The 12,541-nt window shown below is 36.4% G+C and overlaps 1 pseudogene; it reads left to right on the top strand.

The window, feature by feature from the left end:
* The first annotated feature begins 2,735 nt into the window (after nucleotides 1–2,735).
* On the top strand, nucleotides 2,736–11,247 carry LOC131900060 (glutamate dehydrogenase 2, mitochondrial-like; annotated as a pseudogene).
* Nucleotides 11,248–12,541: the final 1,294 nt, after the last annotated feature.

The raw sequence follows: 12,541 nt of genomic DNA on the forward strand, positions 1-12,541 counted from the left end.
GAAGGGAGGAGAGGAGTATAAGCATACATAGTTGCCTTAAAGTTCCAATGAGCTCATTTCTTTTTTTTCCTCCTAGGCTACAAATAATGCAAAAAAGCATGCCCATAGGTGACTTAACCAGACAGATGTGAGCTATATCAACTACATTGTGTCTTTTAACTATCACTCTCTTTTTATTTTAAGAAGCATTTATACATCATGAAGTATGGTAAAATTCTTTTTTTATAGAAGTTACCATTATGTGTTTCTCACTTTTTCCATGCCCAGACTTCTACAAATGACCTTTATGTATTGCACCCACATCTTTATCTCCCACTCTTTCCTAAAACAGGTTTTCACATTTTTCTAAAGAAAATACTCCGTTGAGGGTCTCTAGAGACTTCTAAATTAATATGTAAAGTGATATTTAAGTACTTATCATCCTTGATCTCTTTAAAAGATATACTACTGTCTGCCATCTTCAGAAATTTTGTTCCTTGGTTTTCTTGACTAAATAGCCATCTTGATTATCTTCCAGAGTCTGTATCTATTTCATTTTGTTCTCCTTATTGTACATCTCTACCTTTGCCAGCTACTAAACATTATTTTTCTCCAGGCTACATTCTGGGACCATTTCTCTTCTTATGCTACCTATTCACACCAAGGAAGCACATTATATGGCTTCAACTACTACCAATAGACTAATGATTCCTAAGTCAGTGCTTATGGCCTGGTCTTCTTAGTCTTTTGTCTTGTAATGATATTCTGAAATCTGTTATGACCAGAGACAAAGGGATAACTGAAAATAGGTCATTCTTAGCTCCCCTGACTTTATCAATGTGGAGGGAATTTATGGCATATTTCATGAGGTTGAAAGTGAAAAATCTAAGGTTTAGTCACCTGAAAATAGAAGAAAAATTATATTTGATATTCTGTTCATGCATCTTCTCAGCAATGGCAGACAAATTTTTCTGTGGTTGTATAAATCCCAGATGACTTCCTTCCACAACTAGGGCAGCAGAACAGCTTCTTTTATAGGTTCTCATCTCTCAAGGTAGGCTGTGAATATGAGGTTTTAACAAGCCATTAAAGGGATGAATGAATATTGACAGTTGAGGTCAGGACTTTATCATTCTGTTTGCCTCATGCTCTAATATTCTAACTCACTGCTACTTACAGTGACAGTGACAGTGAAACCTCAATTCATACAGAACCTGTAATCTCACAAGAGGAAAAAGGGCCTTGGTTCTACAGTTACATTACCTTCTCTGCTACTAATGTACAACATAATTTAGAAGTGTCTTCCCTGCTATTTCTCAACTCAACTTCCTGTTATCTAAGATGGAGATAATCTAAGTCTGCTTTGTCTGCATTACTGCATTGTGTTGGGTCAAGTTGTTAGGAAATTGTACATGATATTCATATACGGGAGACTTCATTAATAGACCAAAGTCCAAAGTGATATCAAAAATGTATGTTAGTATGGGTTGAAACTCATAGGTTCCCAGGCATGTTACAGTGTTAAAGTGTTCTATTCGCTGACCTCTAATGGGCCTTTTAAATACCTAATCTCATTATACTGCTTTTTTTTTTTAAAAAAAAATAACATTAAAGTTACCTTTCCGTGATAGCTACTACTGATCTTTTGTTTGGGACTTGGGCTTATGTTTGTTTTATTCTAAGTTGAAATGTTGAAGTAGTAAGTAGTTCTTTGACATTTTTGATATGCATGCTCTGTGAAGTAAGGCATCTGTATCTTAGCCTTATAAAAGAAGCATGAACAAAGTCTACACTGCTATTTGATGCTTGCTTTTACCATCATTTATAGATGACATTTTGATGAACATTCAGAATGAAATGAGTATGCTTGTCTTGTCTCTCTTGCTGTTTTGGCACCTTTTGAAAAGCTTGTATGCTTATCAATGTGTGGCAGCAATTTCTGAGAAGAGTAATATAACCATGTGGTAAGATAGTCTTTCATCTGAGAGACAAGAGTTCACGCCTTGAGAACAAATATCCACTCAGCAGATTAAGCATATGGCATAGAGTGATGGAAAGAGAATAGAGAGCTGGAGAAAATGGTTTCATAATTTAGTCTTTTGTTTAGTAACCATTGGTGAAATCACAAAGTCTAAGAACTGATGACAACCTTGAGGTTATCTGGCTCTGTGATTTTTCAAGTATTTTTACTTCTGGCATACTTTATCTATAACTACTTATCATTGCTTAATGGTCTGTGTATCTCTCTTTGGTATATTAAAATTAAGTTTTATTAAAATAATTTACTTCTTTAAAAAGGAAATAATTCTATTACCATGTGTTTGAAATATTAATTATTGACATGAAGATCTTGTTTTTTGTAAAAGTTATCAATTAATTCTACTATATGTAATACATTAATTATTAAACAGGATTTTGGCCAAAAAATTTCCTGTAATAATCTCATAATCAAGTTATGAGAAATGGATTCAATTCTAAATTTCCTTTATATATCTGAAATATATAGAAAACCATCTTTTTCTATTCTAAAGGGGCTGGCTCCTGCTTGATGTCAAACATCAAGGCTACAACAAAAATGAGCTTTATTTGTTAGCAAGCAAGTTTACTATCTGAGAAAGATTCCATATTTTGTACACCCCAGGAGACAAACCATACATTAAGCTGCCATTTTAAATATTTATTCCCTGAAATTTATTTGATTATCATATACCTTTTGCTTCCTCAATTTCCTGGCAAACTAGATCTGTGACCTAGTTATGGGATGTGTTGATATAACTGTAAAAAACTTAAAGGTGAGAATTAAAATGTAAGATGCAGAATCAATAGAGTTTGGGCAGAAAAAATGATATTAATGTTCACAAATGCAAGCTTTCAGTTCTTATAGACAGAAGGAAAACCAAGACACTGAACATATCCCTAACAGCTGCATAAATCTCAGGGATCCATGAGAGAGATAGCACTAGCGCTGACTAATGAAACAGAAACATAAGGCTTAATTATAACCTTGGTGACCTAAGAGGAGTGTAGAGTATGGCAAAAAAAAAAAAACCTCTAGTTAATGCCAGAGACCTATCCAAATCAAATAATCAAATATTTCCAAGATAGCTTTTCTAGACTTCATAAATAGGTCAGTCATCAGCATTTTTTAAAACCTCTGAACATAGGAAATAAAAAGAGACACTGAGCTTAATGCTTCCAAATGAAGCATACCTCTCATTTAGTATTAAGATAATTACAATAATAGTAGGAAACTCTAAAGTTAGTAATAATACATTGTTGTACCATAATTGGCTTTATTAATTAAAACAAGAAAATTTACAATAACTGGTTCCTGTAGTCAGAAGTTTTTCTGTATCCCGCCTGGCCCGCAGTTGGAACAAATCTCTCATCCACAGTAAATTTTCCTGTGTCCCATCCAGTCAACAGCCACTCAGACCCAGGTAAACTCACAGAGGCTTATATTAATTAAAACTGCTTGGCCATTAGCTTAGGCCTACCACTGACTAGCTCTTATACTTAAACTCAGCCCATTTCGGTTAATTTACATGTCACCACGTATTCTGTGGCTTTACCTGTGTGCCATCACATGCTGCTCCCTAGACGGCAGGCTGGAATCTCCTCACTCAGCCTTCCTCTTCCCAGAATTCTTCTTGTGTGCTTATCCCACCTATACTTCCTGCGTGGCTACTGGCCAATCAGCGTTTTATTAAACCAGTGTACAAAGCATTAGGCCACAGCAAATTCCTGGTACTATTTAGGTTTTTTTAAATAAAATATTTTTATATATATTTTATTTTATTTTTGAAATTATAATATAATTACAATATTTCTCCATTCCCTTTACTCTATCCAAACCCTCCCATCCACCCCTCCCTTCTCTCCTCTTTGTACATTAATTGTTTTCACATGTACATATGTATATGTACATACATATACATTCCAAAGTATAACCTTTCGAATCTATATTAGCTTACTTGTATGTATGTTTTCAGGGCTGACCATTTGGCACTAGACAGTGGGTGCACTTTTCTCAGGAGAAGACCATCTCTCTTACTCTCAGCTTTCCTCAGTTGCCTGTAGTTCTTTGCATAGTATTGGTGGGGCCTTGTGACTTTTCCCCATCCACTTTTTTAGAGCCAGAGGATCAGGGAGTTTGCTGTGAGATTGGATCTCCTAGTAATATCAAAAGCTACACCCATGAAGTCTCATCAACATGACTGCCCAAATGTGAGCTGAACAAGAACGACACCAGTGGACATTCCAAAGTATTTTGATGTTTATATCTTTTCTCTTAAAATTAAAATTGTAGTGGTACACCAGGCAGTGATGGGGCATGCCTTTAATCCCAGCACTTGGGAGGTAGAGGCAGGTAGATCCCTGTGAGTTTGAGGCCAGCCTATCTACAGAGCAAGTTCCAGGATAGGCTCCAAAGCTTTTTTGCTCAAAAGCAAAAACAAAAAATAATTGCAATAGTTTATTAAATAAGTTGAGTTTTTATTCAAAATAAAACTTACTCCTCAAGTTTTTCAATATCATTTTGGCTTTTATACAGTTTCATATTTGGGCCCTATTTCTCCAAATCAACTTCAGGCCACAAATAGTTAACCTGATGTTAACCCAGATTTGAGATCTAGCTCTCTTTTCGTGCACCTGGTTTGTGCATTTGGACATGTTTACACCTTTTACACAAGCTAGATTTTCTAAAATCTTCCTGCTTCTTATGACTTTTACTTTACTATAGCTGTTTTTTTTTCTTAAAATGTTTTCAAACGGTCAGTTGTTTGTCCAGAAGCTTCTTCCAAGGAGAGAAGGAGGGAACTATTGTGTGTCAGTGCTCAGGTTCAACAAGTTAGTGCCTTGTTTGACAAATGTCTCAAGAAATAGAAATGTGATCTTAGAAAAACGTGAAAATTGATAAACAAAACAAAAAAATCAAGGAAAAGAAAGGAAACCCAGTTTCTTTCAAATGTAATGCCATTTGGGCCACATTACCTATTTATCTTAGATTAAAGGTAAAAGATATGTTGTAATTTATGAGCTTGCAACTGTCATTTTCCTATCTAATTTTCTGAAGCAAAAAAAAGCAGTTTCAAAAATAATTTGAGAAGCATGATCTTCTCCTAATTCTGAATTTTAAGCCCTGTAGGATTTTTTTGCTTATTAAATAATTTGTCTTTTATGCTTTTTAGAAGGGCATCATCTGTTAGCATTTTGCAACATGCATTGTTAGCTGTCATGTCTGTTACACAGTGGTAACGCCCACATATGACTCTTGAATGTAAGTGTGTAAAAAGTATGTAATCTTTCAGGAAAAGCAATTTTTTTTCTGTAATCAGATTCTCAATCTCCATTCTCTAGATCTGACCATTGGGATTTTGTGTCTGTATAAGTAGATATTATTTAAGTTTTAATTTAATTTAAGATATTATTTATTAATTTTTATTTTCCTTAAGTTTCAATTCTTATTTGCTATTTGTTCCTTTAAAATTTTAAATTTTATTTATTTATTATTCTAAGTGTGTGTTTGTGTGTGTGTGTGTGTGTGTGTGTACATATATGATGTTTTGTGCTGTGTAAGTGTAGGCAGTTGTGAATGCCACAGGATAACTTTCATTAGTTGGTTCTTGCCACTTTATGAGGCAGGGTCGCTCTCCTTGTTTCTGATAATCTGCATATTCCAGCTTCTGGGTGAGTCTCCTGTTTCCACCTGCCATCTTGACTTAGGAGTGCTGGATAACAAATTTGGTCTCTGAATTCAGCTTTTTGTGGGGCTCGGGGATCTAATTCTGGTACTGCAGTTTGCATGGAGCTTTAATTCCTAGAACTATCATGCTGGCCCAATAGAATGCTTTTCAAATTGATTGGTTCTCCTTGGTAAGAAAAATGTTTATGCAGAAATGATCAAATTGCTTTGGAGATATACCTCCAAATCAATTGCATGCCCAAATTGTATTGAAAACTATGTCACTTAAACTCTGTTGGTTTTGCTAGAACAACTTGGAGAAATGAACAGATGTAATGTGGTGTAAATTCAATCATAATTCTCTTAGAAATTAAATCCATGTAAGCACATGGCAGTATACAATTTTGGAAATGAATATATTGTGTTTAACAAGTACCTATTTATAACACTTTCAATGGTATTATGTGATTAGAGAAAATCTTGATCATACTCATCATGATGGACCCTTAAAATCTATAAATTTTACAATCTCCATATCATGGTATAATTTCTTATTATACAGCCTTAATTCAACGTGTTTCTCAGAAAATATTCTTCACTATGGAAATGGTTTAATATGCACAAAAGTAGGATAGCAAGATGAACCCTAATATATCCATATCTCAGCTTTATTCATTGAGGATATATTGCAGATTTTGTATCTATCTACCCTTTCTTTTAATTTCTTCTATTTTTACTGAGTTATTAAACCAAATCCTGGATAAAATGTCTTTTATATCTATGCATCACCATTTAATGAGACTGTTTAACTCATACAGTATCACTAATCATAGGTATAAATTGTTCCTGGACCCAGTCATTGGTATATTATAGGGCACAGCACAAAACCTTGGAAATCTTGGCATTTCAGTCCACCACATTCAGTCAACATCCAAGTGTGTGACTCTGGGCCCTCAGCTTCTCTTTGTTTCAAATGAAAGAGTTAAATATAATTTCTAAGTCCCAATTAATCAAGATATTTTGAATTTATATAGCAAAATGACTAAGTCTTTCTTATGTTACATCCCTATTAACTAAAAGGAAAAAAAAAAAAAAAGATTAGAACCCGGTGTCTTTAAACACTAAGTGTGCTGCGATTTTTGAGTTGGAGGTAGAAACTTAAAAGTTAGTAAGTTTTGAACACGATTATTTTTATCGTCTGAAGAAAATTTTCCTGTAACTGCCTACGAGGGAACACCCGATAATTATTTGAAAACAAAAACAGTGCGATTTCATCATTCTGACTACCTTTCTGCTTAAAGGGCTAGCACCAACTTGATAGAAATGCTCTGAAAGCCTGCACTTGCGGCGCCCTCTTCTGACCTCTCACCCCAAGGATAAATCAGGCTGTCAGTTTTGACTTGCCCTGGGCCTTTAAACTTTCTGCTCCCTCATCTGGTACAGCTTTGTTTTGAGATATTAAGCATATGAAAGGCACAAATACTGTGAAAAGAAAACTGTGAAGACACAGTTTTCTGTGAGTACAAATAATACTTTATATTTTCTTCTAAGCTTCCGTTTTGAAATTTGGGGATTTTTTACAAAGGGAGAAATAACTGAAATTTGAAAGGTGGTGAAAGTCTTGGTCAAGCAAGCAGCAAGCTTGTATAAGAAAATTATATGAAAATAAGAAAGGAAAAATCGCTGCTAAAACTTTCAGATGAGTTAAGGTGGAATGATTAGCATACTGAAATTCAAACCCATGCTTTAAACTCTCTGCCTTATAGCAGGGAAGCAAGAAAGGACATCCTACACAGTTGACACTCTGCCTTTCAAAATCACCCAAAAATTCTATATTAAGACACAAGTTTTCTCTGAAAAAAAAAGTTCTGATACCTCACCACTCATTCCCACTCATGCTACATTCCTTCCTACCCTAGAGCTTTTCTTATAAAATGGCTTCCTTTCTCCTTACTTTTCATGCAAGCAGTTGTTACTGCATTCTTTTGTTGTTGTTCTTTTTTTTGCTATCCTTTTTTATATTATTTTATTTCAATTTTTTTCATTTTACATACCAACCACAGTTCCCCTTCCCTCCTCTCTTCCCATTCCCCCCCTTCCTCTACCCCATACTCCACCCACTCTCATCCACTCCTCAAAGTAAAGCCTCCCACAGGGAGTCAATAAGGTCAGGCACTTCAAGTGGAGGCAGGCCCAAGCCCCTCCTCCCTGCATCAAGGCTGAGCAAGGCAACCCAGCATGGAGAATAGGTTCCCCAAAACCAGCTCAAGCACCAGCGACAGATCCTGATCCCACTGCTAGGAGCTCCACAAACAGACCAAGTTACACAACCGTTAACCACATTCAGAGGGCCTGGTTAGGTCCCCTGCAGGGTTCCCAGGCATCCAGAGTCTGTGAGCTCTGACTATCTCTGGTCAGCCATCTCTGTGGGTTTCTCCATCATGATCTTGATTCCCCTCTGCTGGTACAATTCCTCCTCCCTCTCTTCAACTGGACGCCAGGTCCTATTCCTAGGACCCAGTGCCTGACTGTGGATCTCTGCATCTGCTTCCATCAGTCACTGGATTAATGCTCTATGATGACAGTTAGGGTATTCACCAATATGATTACAGGGGAAGGCCAGTTCAGGCACTCTTTCCACCATTGCTAAGAGTCTAAGCTGGGGTCATCCTTGTGGATTCCTGGGAATTTCCTTAGCACCAGGTTTCTCCCTAACCCCATAATGGCTCCTTCTATCAAGGTATCTCTTTCACTGCTCTCCCTCTCTGTCCCTCCCCCTACTCAACCATTCCATTCCCTCATGTTCTCATCCTCTACCCTCTACCCTCTACCCACCCCCCAGTTTACCCAGGATATCTCATCTATTTCCCCTTCCCCAGGGCGATCCATGTGTCCCTCTTAGGGTCCTCCTTGAGGTTACCTAGCTTCTCTGGGGTTGTGGATTGTAGCCTGGTTATCCTTTGCAGTATCCACTTATGAGTGAGTACATACTGTGTTTGTGTTTCTGGGTCTGGGTTACCTCACTCAGGATCGTATCTTCTAGTTCCATCCATTTGCTGGCAAATTTCATGATGTCATTGATTTTTACCGCTGACTAATACTCTGCGGTCAATAAGACAAAACGGCAGCCTACAGAATGGGAAAAGATCTTCATCAACCCCATATCTGAGAGAGCTGACCTCCAAAATATATAAAGGTACTGCATTCTTGTCAGGCCCATTACAAATGTTTTGTGTCAAATTTGATTTGCACTGCCTCAGTATTAAGTACTTATCACCTCCCTGCTCTGTAATAGTATGTTTTAAAATGTTTTCAGTCACCTTGTTGAGAAGCCTTGCCCTCTCGTCATCTAGGTTGATGCTGTTTCTGCTTCTTGGATAATCTACATATTTTTATTGGTGGTTTCTTTAGCACTTCTGTTCATTAAACCCAGTCTCTAACCTGTTGATCTAGAAATTTCCTAAATATCTCAATTGTGACAAAAAAAACCCTGATAAAACAAAAATCCACAAAGAAACTGCTTATAAATTTATGGAGGTTTTACATTTTCTTAGCAAAAAAACAAAAACAGAAATAAAAAACACAAAGCATATGTACTAAGTATAGTAGACTGCTGACATCTGTAAAACCATTTGCCATGAGGCCAAAGATACTTACTTTTTTAAAATCACACACATATTTATGATTGAACACATTTTTGTGCTTTTCTTGTTATGTTTACTTGCTTTTTCTATTTTTTCATTTTCTGATATATATATCAGATGAGTGAGATTTTACTCCATAACTCAGGCTTCTCTAAAACTGCTGTCCTCAAACTATAGGGTAATTCTCTGGGCTCTGGCCTCAGTTTTCCAGGCTCTAAGATTATAGATATAAAATACCATCATGAATGGTTAAAGTATTTTTATGAATTAAATACTATTTTGAGCAACTATAGTACAATAGTAAATAAGGTATGAGTCTTAACATCATGGACTATAGTCTATTGACTGACTGCAATTTATATAAACTACAGTGAGATGCATTGAACTAGTTGTTAGTTTTGGGGGTATCCAGAGGGTCGCCTGCTCATAATTTAAATAGCACTACTTTATTTCATTCCATATGTATATAAATATCACCAACAATTTTAAATATTTTAATAAAATCCCCAATCCCCAAAGACCTTAAATATAGTTATTTTTAAATATTTACTTTACTGTTTTAGATTATAACAGAATGATATTATTTCCTCCTTCCTTTTCCTACCTCCAAATCCTCCCATGGACCTCATCTTGCTCTCTTTCAAATTCATAGCTTCATTTTTCTTTAACTGCTGATTTTTATAACCTGCTAAGTCTGTATGATGTTACTTGTATGTATATGTTTTCATTAACATTTTTAGTTAGCTTCTTTTCTCTCAGGTGTCTAACCACATTTGTCTTGCCACCTATCTGTTTCTAGTCTCTTTTAGTCACAAACTACTACAACCTAGGCATAATCACTCTGGACACCAAATACAAGGATTGCCATAATCTCTTCTAAATAAAGAGGAGTTTCTTCCACCATGAAGTCAGTGTCATGCAGAACAAACTGGTGGAGGATATGAGGACTTGATACACTGAGGGACAGGAGGAGGAGCAGTGTGTGTCTGCATCTTCCAGATCAAGCACTGCACTGAGAAGATGAGCTTTCTCCTTCATCTGGTATTATCACAGCTCCTGGGAGTCCATCAAAGACTTTCAGGTTCAGAACAGTCAGCACCATCATCCCTACTAGGGAGGTATTCATTATAACACTAATATGAGTGTAGATAAGTAAAAGTATTGACTTCTCTGATGAATTACAAGCATGCAATGATTAAATATACTATTTAGCAGGGTAAATACCAGTGTTAACAATGAATCCCAAGAACTATGTGGGCGATGAGTTGGAAAAGATCTCAAGGAGGTTCATCATGGAGCTAGAAAAGAAGAGTATTGATGAATTGGATGGAGTATTATGGAATCCAGACGGAATTGACCCAAAGGAACCAGACAATTTGGAATTGTAACATTGATCAGTTCTCAGCTCCACCAAGCCAAAGGTTTATGAAAGAAGAATCTTGGAGCCTGATTGTGACACACAGATCCTTCTCTTCAAATCCAATGCACCCACAGACAAAGTCAAGGTCATTGTTGAAGGTGCCAATGGATCAACCACTCCAGAAGCTAATGAAATTTTCCTGGAAAGGAACATCATGCCCTGGTTATTCCAGATCTCCATTTAAATGCTGGAGGAATGACAGTGCCTTACTTTGAGCATCTGAAGAATCTAAATCATGCCAGCCATGGCTGATTGACTTTCAAATATGAAAGGGATTCTAACTAGCACTCATGTCAGTTCAAGAGAGCTTAGAAAGAAAATTTGGAAAGCATGGTGGAACTATGCCTGCCACAGCCACTTGAGCGTTGTTCCAGGACTCAATTTATATCCCATCAGTGGAGAAAGACATTGTACACCCTGCTTTAACCTACACGATGAAACATTTTGCCAGGTACATTGTGGAAATAGCCATGAAGTACATAATCTTGGCACCTGGACCCAAGAATTGCTTTCTATATTGACACATGGGGCAAGTTTTCAAGGTGAACTTCACATAGATGCACTGTAACTCACTTCCTAACTTCCCTCTTCTCCTGTGCCTTCTGTTATACTCTCACCAGTTTACATGGAAACACCAAAATCTTGACTTTGTGCCTTATTGAATAAGTCACTGTTCTCAATGGGTTCATCTGAATCAGTCTCTTAAGAGGAAAGGAATTAAGTTATGATATCACACATACCTAGATGAGTGTGAAAGTAGAATTTGGTTTTAAAATAAAATATCACTTTTCCTCTTGGCTGTGCTGCCTTGCTCCAGGGCTCTTCCCAACAGGGTCAGGGAAGTTACCAGAGAAAATGTTCAAAAGCACTTTTGTTCTGAATAATTCTGGGATATGCTATAAATTTAACACATGTAGGAAATAAGCGTGTAGCCTTTTCAGAAGGTGGCATGGTCCTCAAGTGAGTTATTGGTATTTTATACGAGCAAAAATTCTCAACTTTAGGCGCATGGTGGTGGTGCACGCCTTTAATCCCAGCACCCGGGAGGCAGAGGCAGGCGGATCTCTGTGAGTTCAAGGCCAGCCGGGGCTACAGAGTGAGTTCCAGGAAAGGCACAAAGCTACACAGAGAAACCCTGTCTCAAAAAACCAAAAAACAAAAAATTCTCAACTTTATAACTTCAAACAAAAAATAAGATCTGTTTCTCATGCATTTTATTCTTCCATAGTAAAATAAACACATGCTACTATAATAAAAATTACCTTTAGTCACTTAACCAGCCTAACTCTGACTCCAGCTATAAGTGCCTATAAACAAAAATAAATGAAAAATCTAATATTTTTAGAAAAATATTATTTATAGCTTGTATACTATGTGGTGTTGACCAGTAAAAATAAAGAACCTTATGGAGAACTATTCAAAAAAACCTTTGCTGAGCATGATATCCACCAGAAAGGAATGAGGCCTTAGAAATAATCCATCAATTAGCTTGAGTTAACTCTCTGAAAAGATTTTAGGTAATTAAAAAGCAACAGAATACACATACATATATGTATGAAACAACAGTATGAAACAGAGGGCGCATGAATTTGAAAAATAGCAAGTAGCTTGGAGGGAGGAAATGGAAAGGAGGAATGGTATAATTCTATTATAATCTCAATAAATAAAAGAATTTTTAAAAAGGCAACAGAAAGTCATCCAAATGCTTTATGAAACATACTGGTCATGTCACACTAATTACTTTTTCTGAGATTAAATAATATGATCTTCAGATAGAAAGATATTTCAACATGTGAGATAAGTCATGATGTTACA

The sequence above is a fragment of the Peromyscus eremicus genome, chromosome X (assembly GCF_949786415.1).
Source record: "Peromyscus eremicus chromosome X, PerEre_H2_v1, whole genome shotgun sequence".
NCBI classification, from domain to species: Eukaryota; Metazoa; Chordata; class Mammalia; order Rodentia; family Cricetidae; genus Peromyscus; species Peromyscus eremicus.